The following is a 13,278-nucleotide window of genomic DNA, read 5'->3' as shown; positions in this document are numbered from 1 at the left end:
CACTCCACCCAGCCATGAAAAGCCAAATGGCTGCCAGCAGCACAAAAATTTCTCTAGACCTGTGCCAACAAATGGGTTCAATTTAAGGAAACTGTCTCAGAGATGGATACTGATAGTTTAATGCCCAAATAAGGCACAGTTTTCTGATCCCACAGGATCGGGCACACCTGTTTAAGGGTGGTGATAGTTGACGCTTTAAGGAGAACCCTAGAGCTTGCGACTTGGACACTGACTCAGAAGCCCGAGGCAGCTGCAAACATCTCTTGTTCGGCAAGGAAGTCCGGGGTTGATGTCTCGGGAGTCTCTAGCGTGGTGATTACATCGTCCGCTTATAGGCTGATGGTATGCCACTCCCCCCCCCGAAAAGAACCCCTCTGATCTAGTGGTTCTCCCGGGCCCTATGTGCTAGCGGCTCCATATAGAGAGCGAACAGCAGTGGGGAGAGCGGACAGCCCTGTCACGTGCCTCTAATGATCAGGAAAGGGTCTGACGTGTAGCTATTCTCCTCGACAGTGGCGTGACTATATCCACTGAACACCCACCTGCGAAAACTGCTCCTTAACCCAAACTGCTCCAGAGTGGTCTCTAGAAAGGGCCAGTGTACCCTGTTGAATGCCTTTTGGGCATCGACAAACAGCACTACTTGCTCTTCTGACTGACGGTGGGCCTTATCCAGGACGTGAAGCAGTCTCCTGGTGTTGTTGCTGCATTGTCCGGTTGCAACAAATCCTGCCTGGCCCTGCTCTATCCATCCCGCATTAGCGGTCCCAGTCTGGCCACCAGGATCCCTGTAAAGATTTTGAGGTCGATGGTTAGCAAAGATGTAGGACTCTACGAGGCACAGTGTCTACCATCCTTTCCAGGCTGAGGCAAGACAGCCACCGATGCCAGGAGCATTGTGGGTGGTATTTCGGAGGTGCCTCCGATTGCGTTAAAGAGTCGGTCAGTATCGGGGCTAGAATTGAGCAGAATGTTTTATAAAAAATGGCGGTGAATCCATCTGGTAGTAGTGAACTTAATTAATAAGCCAAAAACCTCAAGGAACCTTACAATTAATCACTTAAATATTGTGACATGTACAAAACTAAACAAATTGTTTGTGAATGAATTGATTTTTTTTTATTTTATTTCAGTTATTTTCTTCATTTTTGTTAAACATTTCTTATATAAAAATACATATTTTGCATTAAAAAGTCAATCACATACATATTATATTTGAAGAGATATATGAAAACATACTAAACCACAACAAAAAGAAAAAAAGGAGATTTAAACAAATGACAATGTTCTTAAGGAGGGCTAGTGGAGTAAGCAAAGCGGTGGATGGAAACTCTACGCGCGTTTCGGCATTTGCCTTCTGCAGGAGTCCGTCATTTGCAATTGGACATTACATTCAACACTGAAAAACATATAGAAACCATGTCACAAACTCATACTTATACAATAATTATAGATATAATATAACGGCCTTGGGTCTTGGTCTAACTAATACCAGAACACACAGACTTTCTTATATTCAATATATATTTAGATATTTACAGTTTTAGTTATAAAGGAGCAGCTACATTTTCTGTAAAGAGTCGTTCTTTTGATCTCATAGATCGGTCTCATATATGGTACAATATTTCTATAGACATACTCCGTCCTAGACAACTTAATGCTATGATAGCTGATAAATTGATACTTTACACAACTCACATCAACTTCATATTTTAGTTGCTTCTTTGATTTCACCTACTATCTGTGAGTCATTTTAGTGCTTCACAGATAACAGGAAGCCATGAATTTTCCATATATTCAAAAGAGCTTAATCTTTCTACAAAGAGAATAGCTGGAAAGAAAAAAACCAAAAGGGTAGTAAAAGAAAAAGAAGAAGAAAAAGAAAAACAGAGGAAGAACCAAGGTTGGTATGCCAAACATGCTAAATAGAACTGAGGTTTGTAACGTCTGTATTATAGTTTACCCATATTTAAAAGTTTATGGGAATTAAAGTTTCACCATAACAACAAGAGAAGATGGGAGCATTGTTGATGTCTACTTACATAAGGGTGTGGTCTCACTCTGTTTTCATGTTCTGATTCACGGTAGATTATTCAACTAGAGGGTAGCACTCCCATACCTTTGTTAATTAAAATTTAGGGGAAACACATTAAGAATTGAACTGTGACTAGAGATGCTAGACATTTTAACACGATAGTACTAGAATACCTTAGTTATTTTACGTATTAGTCTTCAGGTTAGTATAGGGTGGGGATATGAAATTACCAATTTTAATCATCTTTTTAGTAGGTTTCATATACTAGCTTGTTTATATACTGTGTGTCCATTGTTTGCACTGCATTATTATTATTTTGTAATCCTATTGTTCTGATCTAGGCACACAGGTTAGTTATCACTAAAACAGGCTATTATTAGACCAATTAATCTTAACAGACCGGACTAACATAAAAGCACATGTTATTATAAGACATACTTTATGTACCTCTTATCCATGTTACTTATTCTTATTCATGCGCTTCTTGGGATACTAGCAGGCGAGTTTAAGTGGATAAGTCAAGAGTAAACACTGCAATACATGAAAAGTATATATGTACTAACAGTAAGGGAGGAATACGCATGTCTACATATGAGTAGAGTAGGTGTGAATAAATAGTTACCTTGTTATTTAGGAACTAAGACTGCAAGTAATTTACGATATTTGTGTAGGACCAGGTAGGTGATTTAAAGGAACGGACGACGGCTGCTGTGCTCAGCAAGAAACATTAATAGCCACTGTTGAAACGAATATGTCTTCTATTAGTAAACAATCTGATTGTCTATTGATTATGTCATCTAGATAATCTTTAAGTCACAATTATTAATTCTGGTAAAGTTAAAATGGAGAAATATTATTACCTGTATTAACTGTAAATAGTTCTTATCAGGTAGTTGAGGAGCACACGGCACTGACAAATCTTCAAAGTAAAGGTTTACTAGGGGACAGGAAAAAACCATAATATACCATTTGTTAAAACTTAACCTCCAATTGACTACTGCAATGTTGTTTAATAACTAACTGACGAAACATACCTACTCAGGATGAACGCCGTGATGTAGGTAGGATATTAGGTATCGTTGGTTCAAGGACTGGAAGCGCTGGCAGTCCTTAAACAATTAAAATATTTGCGGAGACAAAAGGAGAGGTGAGGTGTAAGTTTTGTTAAAAGTTCACTTCTCTTCAGATTTGGCAATACCGTTCCTAGACCGATTAACGAAGATTACCTTGTTTTAGACTGTCGCCATGATGTAGTTGGGGTTCTCGGATACGTCCGTTGTCGTGGTCAGATCAAGGGAAAAGATTTCGCGTTTTTAAGCTACTTATATATCCCGTCGTGTTTAAAATGTATTAACCAGGTGGTTACGCGTCTAACTTGTCCAAGGGTGATTACGTCCTCATAGACGTGTCGCGATTTACGTTCACGGGCCAATCAGTAAATACGAGTAGTTTAAACATGAAACTACGAGGAACGAGATGTAATACTAATCGCGAGACGTAGTTTATGTGCCCTGGCCAATAGGCATACACGGGTAGTTTGGAATTAAAACTGCAAAGAAACAAGAAGTAGTAATTATCGCGAGCCGTAGATTTCGATTATGTACCATTGCACTCTGATCTTGTGGGCCAAATGGCATAGTCAAGTAGTTATAAACTAGGACTACACTAACATGGTGAATAAATACGTCCTCATAGGCGCGTCGCGATTTACGTTCACGGGCCAATCAGTAAATACGAGTAGTTTAAACATAAAACTACAAGAAACGAGATGTAATATTTATCGCGAGACGCGGTTTATGTGCCCCGGCCAATAGGCACATACGTGTAGGATGTAGTAATTATCGCGAGCCGTAGTCCTCAATTATGTACCATTGTACTCGGATCTTGTGGGTCAAATGGCATACTCGAGTAGTTCTAAACTCGGACTACAACAATAGGGTGAATAAATAGCGGACGTGTATATTCTATTTAGTGAGTGAAACCAAGTGCTTCATAGTTGATGTCAATAAAGGATTTTATTTTTGACAAGACCGATACATTTAACCAAAATGTATTAGAAAAGTCTCCCAGTGTTAATGTTCTTGATTAAATGTTAATAATGGGGCAATTAATGCCAGACCTAAATAATAAAAATGGTCAAGATTGCACCAATATGGATCTAAATAGATAGAGGGTATCGTCTATTTCATGACTCAAACAGCCTATGTCGTTGCCAGTATGGTCATATTAAATTATTGCTTGCTCCCACGGAATCTCAAAATTGAGTCCCGTAATGGTTGTGTTCAAGGAAAAAATCCAGTATACCTCTCTCTTTTTTCGTATCTTGTCTGGACAAAGTCCTGCTCTGGGTTGCACCTTTTCAAGGATGTACCACCTAACATCTTCCGGAGAATGGCCATATTCCAAAAAGTGCGCCACCAAGGGGGCATTGATTTTCTTGGTGCGTACTGCCGATTTGTGTTCTGTTATTCTTTTGTTAATTGATCTGGATGTTTCCCCTACATAGCCTTTTTGACAAGGACATAGTATTAAATATACTACGTTTTGTGTTTTATAATTTGTCATTGTTTTGCTGGAAATTGTTATGTTTTTATATTTAAGGTCTTTACCTTCAACAGCTTGTGGACAAATCTTGCAGTTACCGCATTTGAAGTTACCTGTAACTGGGTTATTACTGGTTATACTTCTTTGTATGGATTTCACTTTGTCTGGTAGTCTTGATCTTACAACTAAATCTTTTATGTTCTTATTCCTTTTATAGGCAAAGACTGGTTTCAATATGTGATCTTGTTTGGACTTATTAACATTCAGAAGATGCCAATTGGAATAGATAATCTGTCTTAACTTGTCATTCAGTAGGGAGTGCCTGATGACAAATACTAATTTGTCATTTTGTTTCTTGCCCTTTCCTTGCAGAATAGACTGATGATCAAAAAACCGTGCTCTTTTGAATGATTCCCGCACAAGCCTGTGCGGGTAACCACGATCTTCAAATTTCTTTTTCATGGTTATGGCCCGGTCATCGTAGTCTTGTAATTTAGTGAAATTGCGCCGTAATCTTAAAAATTGGCTAAAAGGGATACTGTTTTTTTGTGATACAGGATGGAAGCTTTTATAGTGAAGCAACGTGTTGCGGGCAGTGGGCTTCACAAATAAATCCACATAGAGTTGGCCTTAATCATGCTTGATGACTACATCCAGAAATTCCATCTCTGTGTTACTCATATGGGATGTAAATCTGAGGTTGATGTCACACGCGTTAAGCCATGTTATAAACTCAGTAAGAATATCCTCGTTATCATCCCATATGAATATCACGTCGTCGATATATCTCGACCAGTGAAGAATTGTTTCATAGAATATACACGTCCGCTATTTATTCACCCTATTATTGTAGTCGAGTTTAGAACTACTCGAGTATGCCATTTGACCCACAAGATCAGAGTACAATGGTACATAATTGAGGACTACGGCTCGCGATAATTACTACATCTCGTTTCTTTGTAATTTTAATTCTAAACTACCCGTATGTGCCTATTGGCCGGGGCACATGAACTACGTCTCGCGATAAATATTACATCTCGTTCCTCGTAGTTTTATGTTTAAACTACTCGTATTTACTGATTGGTCCGTGAACGTAAATCGCGACCCGTCTATGAGGACGTATTTATTCACCATGTTAGTGTAGTCCGAGTTTAGAACTACTCGAGTATGCCATTTGGCCCACAAGATCAGAGTGCAATGGTACATAATCGAAATCTACGGCTCGCGATAATTACTACTTCTTGTTTCTTTGTAGTTTTAATTCCAAACTACCTGTGTATGCCTATTGGCCAGGGCACATAAACTGCGTCTCGCTATTAATATTACATCTCGTTCCTCGTAGTTTCATGTTTAAACTACTCGTATTTACTGATTGGCCCGTGAACGTAAATCGCGACGCGTCTATGAGGACGTAATCACCCTGGGACAAGTTAGACGCGTAACACACCTGGTTAATACATTTTAAACACGAGGGGATATATAAGTAGCTTAAAAACACGATATCTTTTCCCTTGATCTGACCACAACAACGGACGTATCCGAGAACCCCAACTACATCATGGCGACAGTCTAAAACAAGGTAATCTTCGTTAATCGGTCTAGGAACGGTATTGCCAAATCTGAAGAGAAGTGAATTTCTAACAAAACTTACACATCACCTCTCCTTTTATCTCCGCAAATATTTTAATTGTTTAAGGACTGCCAGCGCTTCCAGTCCTTGAACCAACGATACCTAATATCCTACCTACATCACGGCGTTCATCCTGAGTAGGTATGCTTCGTCAGTTAGTTATTAAACAACATTGCAGTAGTCAATTGGAGGTTAAGTTTTAACAAATGGTATATTATGGTTTTTTCCTGTCCCCTAGTAAACTTTTACTTTGAAGATTTGTCAGTGCCGTGTGCTCCTCAACTACCTGATAAGAACTATTTACAGCTAATACAGGTAATAATATTTCTCCATTTTAACTTTACCAGAATTAATAATTGTGACTTAAAGATTATCTAGATTACATAATCAATAGACAATCAGATCGTTTACTAATAGAAGACATATTTGTTTCAACAGTGGCTATTACTGTTTCTTGCTGAGCACAACAGCCGTCGTCCGTTCCTTTAAATCACCTACCTGGTCCTACACAAATATCGTAAATTACTTGCAGTCTTAGTTCCTAAATAACAAGGTAACTATTTATTCACACCTACTCTATCCATATGTAGACATGCGTATTCCTCCCTTACTGTTAGTACATATATACTTTTCATGTATTGCAGTGTTTACTCTTGACTTATCCACTTCAACTCGCCTGCTAGTATCCCAAGAAGCGCACGAATAAGAATAAGTAACATGGATAACAGGTACATAAAGTATGACTTATAATAACATGTGCTTTTATATTAGTCCGGTCTGTTAAGATTAATTGGTCTAATAATAGCCTGTTTTAGTGATAACTAACCTGTGTGCCTATATCAGAACAATAGGATTACAAAATAATAATAATGCAGTGCAAACAATGGACACACAGTATATAAACAAGCTAGTATATGAAACCTACTAAAAAGATGATTAAAATGGGTAATTTCATATCCCCACCCTATACTAACCTGAAGACTAATACGTAAAATAACTAAGGTATCCTAGTACTATTGTGTTAAAATGTCTAGCATCTCTAGTCACAGTTCAATTCTTAATGTGTTTCCCCTCAATTTTAATTAACAAAGGTATGGGAGTGCTACCCTCTAGTTGAATAATCTACCGTGAACCAGAGCATGAAAACAGAGTGAGACCACACCCTTATGTAAGTAGACATCAACAATGCTCCCATCTTCTCTTGTTGTTATGGTGAAACTTTAATTCCCATAAACTTTTAAATATGGGTAAACTATAATACAGACGTGACAAACCTCAGTTCTATTTAGCATGTTTGGCATACCAACCTTGGTTCTTCCTCTGTTTTTCTTTTTCTTCTTCTTTTTCTTTTACTACCCTTTTGGTTTTTTCTTTCCAGCTATTCTCTTTGTAGAAAGATTTAGCTCTTTTGAATATATGGAAAATTCATGGCTTCCTGTTATCTGTGAAGCACTAAAATGACTCACAGATAGTAGTTGAAATCAAAGAAGCAACTAAAATATGAAGTTGATGTGAGTTGTGTAAAGTATCAATTTATCAGCTATCATAGCATTAAGTTGTCTAGGACGGAGTATGTCTATAGAAATATTGTACCATATATGAGACCGATCTTTGAGATCAAAAGAATGACTCTTTACAGAAAATGTAGCTGCTCCTTTATAACTAAAACTGTAAATATCGAAATATATATTGAATATAAGAAAGTCTGTGTGTTCTGGTATTAGTTAGACCAAGACCCAAGGCTGTTATATTATATCTATAATTATTGTATAAGTATGAGTTTGTGACATGGTTTCTATATGTTTTTCAGTGTTGAATGTAATGTCCAATTGCAAATGACGGACTCCAGAAGAAGGCAAATGCCGAAACGCGCGTAGAGTTTCCATCTACCGCTTTGCTTACTCCACTAGCCCTACTTAAGATCATTGTCATTTGTTTAAATCTCCTTTTTTTCTTTTTTGTTGTGGTTTAGTATGTTTTCATATATCTCTTTAAATATAATATGTATGTGATTGACTTTTTAATGCAAAATATGTATTTTTATATAAGAAATGTTTAACAAAAATGAAGAAAATAATTGAAATAAAATCCAAAACAAATCAATTCATTCACAAACAATTTGTTGAGTTTTGTACATGTCACAATATTTAAGTGATTAATTGTAAGGTTCCTTGAGGTTTTTGGCTTATTAATTAAGTTCACTACTAGCTGCTTTACAAAAGAAAGTTCATATTATTCCTTACAAGTAGTGAATGCATTAGTAGTAGGGGTCCCCTTTTAAAAAAAAAAATAAAAAAAAAATGGTGAATCCATCTGGAACTGGGGATTTAAGGAGCTTGAGCCTGGCTATAGCTGAGATAACTTCTTCGACTCGGATCGGGCTTTTTAGGGTAGAGGCCTGGTCTAGCGTTAAGCGAGAATGCGCTATGACCTGAAAATATGCGGTGGAATTCTATTCTGGTATTTACTGCACAGAGTAGAGATCTGCATAAAAGTCCCTAAATGCCCGGGATATATCCACCTCTCACGTAAATTCGACTCCCTCAGCATTAAAGATCGTTTGGACCACCTCTGCCTGGAGCTGAGCATGCAATTTGTGAGACAAGCAGCCACACCTGTCCCCTCCTGTATAAAACATATGTTTCAAGTGGAGAGCAGCATATTCAGCCCTATACAGGTCTAGGTCTAGGCTGGCCAGCTGAGCTTGCGCTGATTTTAGCTGCCTCCATACCCGAGGAGCCCAGGTCTGTTTATGTATCCCTTCTAATTCTAATTCTAAGACCTGCTTAGAAACTCCTCACTTTTCTCCCTCCATAGCTTGTTGTTAGCAGAGGACGTAGCTATAAAGTTGCCACTAGTTTAAGTGTTTCCCACAAAGACACTATTGAGGTATTTTGGGTGTCGTTCACAGCTAGAAAGTCCTTGAGCGTCTTAGCGAGGCGCGCAATGACTTCAGGGTGATGTAGGAGTGTAGCCCTCAGTCTCCAGGAGTATGATGGCCGGGGAGGTGGGAGGAAATAGTGGTGTTGTGGTTCAACCCGCATGGTCAGATAGCGCTTGTGGTTCTATAATCGAGTCCTATGCTAAAGAGAGAAGGGACCAGGACCCCAGGAAGTAGTCTAGCCGGGCATAGATCCAGTGGGAGTGAGAATAGAAGGTGTAGTAAGTGGTATGAGGGTGGAAGTGGCCCCACATGTCGACTAACCCCAGGTCTTGTAGCCAGTGTTGGCAGCTATCGGATAGGGTCCCAGTCTGGCCCTGCCTCTGAGCCGAGGGGTCCAAGTGGCTGTGAAACACTGTGTTCAAATCGCCCCCTAGGATTATTTGCCGGTCCGGAGAGGATGTTAGGTCTGCCACTGTTTATCGCAGGAAGGTCTCCTGGCCCTCATTAGGGGCATAGATAGTGGCCAGTGTGAGCATGGGTGCTCCTATGTTCACGGAGAACGCTAGAAGTCCCCCCTTAATCTCTGATACCTTTGCCCCCACCACCTCCGGTAAAGTGTGAGATATGAGGATAGCAACCCCTGCCCTCTTAGTGGGAAGAGAACAGAAGTATTGCTTTGGGAAGGCTTTGGATTGCAATCCGTGTGTGTCGCTGCATAATAGGTGGGTCTCTTGCACTAAACAAATATGGGCTTTGGAGTTCTCCAGACAGGACAGGATAGCCCTTCGCTTGGTGTGGTTGTTAAGCCCTTTCACATTCAGGGTTAGGATTTTAACACTCATCTATGCGTACGTTGGGGCAAAGTGCCCAATTAGTGCATAGTGTTAGGTTAAGTCCACCCCGTACGGAGACATGTGGGGTCGTATACATGGAGGTCTGGCTCAGTGAAGGTCGCAAACAGATGGGAAAAGCAAAAGAAGCGCAAAGAGGGGAGAGGGAACCCACCAACAAAAGTAACAAAACCCAAACATAACAATAACATAGGAGTGGTGAAGATCGTCGAACAGTCAATGTCTGGAGCGTGCAGCTCCTCTCCTAGGAGAAAAAGTATAGGGTACCTGTGGCCTGCAGCTCCCCCCAGGCAAAGCCCCTGCAAATGTCTGGTTCGTTTCCATCGACGGGCAAGGGAGCTAGTGACTGACTATCAGTTCTCTTCTTGAGCTTCTTTATCTTCATTCAGAGGATGCTCCTGTCAGGGACGCCAGGATCACCTGCCGCTCTCTGGCCATAGTGTTCAAATCATGGCTTGCCAACGGGCTAGGAGGCTTGATGGTGGTCCATCCATGGCCACTTCGGCATCTGCAATTTTGGTTGTTCTGTTGCGGCCTGTCTGTTGTGGGTTCCCCGATGCCCAGAAGTTCGTGGGCTGTAGAAAGAGAGCGAATTTGTCTCAACTCCCCCTTAAAGTGAAAAATCGGTCTGAAGGGGTGCCCCCAGGAGTATTTGATGCCGGATTCTGGGAGCTGAGACACGATCGGTCGGAATGATTTGTGCTTAAGTAAGGGGGAGGCTGCCTAGTCCTGGTACAGTATAGGGTTTTGCCCTCTGTATGTAAAATCTGTGTTATGCCGGGCTTCGCAAAGGATCCACTCTTTTAGCTGGTAATCGTGTACACAGGTCAAAATGTCCGCTAGAGGAGCAAGGGCTACCCTCCAGGGGCCCACTCTGTTGGTGTGATCCAGTTTGATGGAGAATTCTGGGTATTCTCCCAGGACGGAGCGAAATAGGTATGTCACTACATCTTCAATGTCGCAGTCCCCCTCACAATGTGCCATGCCACGGATGCGGATATTGTTCTGTCGGGACCTGTTCTCCAAGTCCTCCGTGTGGGCCTGGAGGTCCAGGTTCTGCTCCTGCAGCTTGAGGACTTTCTGTTGGAGGCTCGTGAGTTCTTCATCGCGTCCTGTTTTGTGAACTTCTAAGGTGTTGATCCTTTCTCCCAGGGAATCTACAACCCGGTGTATCTCTTGCATATCCGCCAGTTGCTCATGTTTCATGGTGGACAAATCATTGCGAAGGGAGGAGAAAAGCAATTCTAGAAAGGATCGGCTGACTGGAGCCTCCGAACCCTCCCCACCCTCAATCTCGTCCAGGTGCTTTGCTGTAAATTGGCCCTCTACTCTTGGAGTGGTTGACTTGTGCAGCAGGTCTTTCACTAATCTGTCCTTCCTACCTTTGGTGGCTACCATCACTCCGCTATGTTATTGGCTCCTGGAGTGGATCCGAACCTGATGTGGATGACTCAGCAGGTGATAAGGCGTTGGGCAGAGAGGTATAGAGTGCTCCCTGAGCTGTCCCCGCGAGGACGCAGCTACCCCCACTTTGTCCCTCCGGCTCGTTGGGCTACCCCCTTGCGCCCCCGGATAGATCGCCGGGGAGGGGGGTTCTTCACGGTCACCTGAGAACCGATACTGCGGCCCCTCTGTTGTGATTCTGTTCTGGCCACTCCTCACCGCCGCTCTCACCTTCTGATGAGTCCCGCGCTTGCGCTCCAGTCTCCTTAGGGCCACTGCAATGAAGTAGGGCGCAGTATCAAGGCTTACAGGCAAGCAGCCTCATCCAGGTCTCCCCAGCCTGGGCCACTTATGCATCTGAGTGCTCTGGCACAGCCAGCAGGGCTGTTGCGCAGGATAGGTCGATAAGAACTTACCTCAGCCGTGGGCGAGTGGTCGTTAAGTGCGCTTTCCTCGGGCCTCGAGAGGCCGCCGACAGCTGCCTCCGTGCTCCCTCCTTCCAGCCACTCCAGGGGAACTCGCCTTATGGTGTGGCCGCGTGGAGTCTCAGTGCATCCAGTGCTGGCGACACCTCGGGCGTCCGGAGATTCCCGCTGGCGGGGCCCGCCCAGGCCTGCACAACCGGGGCCTCGCGTAGTGCACTTGGCTGTGGCCGACCGCTGCCGGAGTCGATGTAGTTCCTCTCCGGGTGCGGCCAATGACGCCACCCGAGTTGTGGTGCTAATGGCGGTTCCCCTACCAGCCCAGGGGTCGCTGAGAGTAGTGTTCAGGCCCGCACCACGCTGGGCTTTCTGATTCAGCCTCTGGATGGCCATCGCCTCTAACCGGGCTGCTCCACACCGCCTTCTAGCAGCCTCCGGAACCGGGATTTGGTCCTCCACGGCCCCCTCGGGTTTAGCCCAGCCCCCAGGGAAGGTCCAGGTAGGCAGGCTCCAGTGCCCTTCCTGTCGTCGAAAGTGCGGGGATATGCCAGGCGGGAGCAGAGAGCGACACAGCTACGTCCTACCAAGACACCATCTTGGCCACATCGCCCCAGTCTAGGAATGTGTTTTAGATGCACCTGGTTGTTACATAATTGCATGTGCGTTGCTATGAATATTGCATTTTATGTTCATCTTTTGTTACAACCAATTTGGTTTAGCAAAGTAACTAGCTTATGTGTTAATAGGTTTCTATTCATTTGTTGATGTAATATTGGGTTAGGGAGGTGATGTGGTGTTCTGTATCTGTACTGTGATGTAAAGATCTAGAATGTAGGGTGGTTGCTAATGTGGAATATTTAGGAAGTAGGTTCTGTCAGTTGCTACTGCACATTGATGGAAAGGGATCTCTGCAGATGCTCTCTTAATAAAGAAGATGAACCCCTCTTGGACTCTTGAATGGTCACATCTATGGACTTAACAAGATGCTTCTGAGAATGTATACTTCTTAACTTGGTAGGTGGTTTGAGGATTTACAAGTTAGAGGTAAAAAGGCGAGTGATGAATTTGTGCACGAAGTTCTTAGGCCCTTGTGTTCTTTCTGTCTGGCAGTAATCCTGCATCGGGTGAAAAATTGAGTTTGCCCAGAAAGATTAGGAATATTTGCGGGTCAAATAATTTGCTGAACAGTGCCTTGTGAGAGAGGCTGTTTTGGCCGAATGTATCTAATTTTTGTGAAACTTGACCGATGCTGCTCCAGAATACCTGGCGTTTCCGAAACTTCACTTTGAGCAATAACTAATATGTTAAGTAAATGCAGCATTGGTGGTCGATTTGAAACTTATAGTGACCCTTGATTATATGTTTAAATGTAAAAATGTAAAAATTGAGAAGCTAAGCTTAAAACCCAACAAAATGACATATATGCATTCCATTTACAGGAAGGCCCCCGAAGAAGGGACTGGGTCCCG

This window comes from Lissotriton vulgaris, chromosome 9 (genome assembly GCF_964263255.1).
Source record: "Lissotriton vulgaris chromosome 9, aLisVul1.2, whole genome shotgun sequence".
Lineage (NCBI taxonomy): Eukaryota > Metazoa > Chordata > Amphibia > Caudata > Salamandridae > Lissotriton > Lissotriton vulgaris.
The sequence above is the reverse complement of the archived record's forward strand: the minus strand, read 5'-3'. Positions refer to the sequence as shown.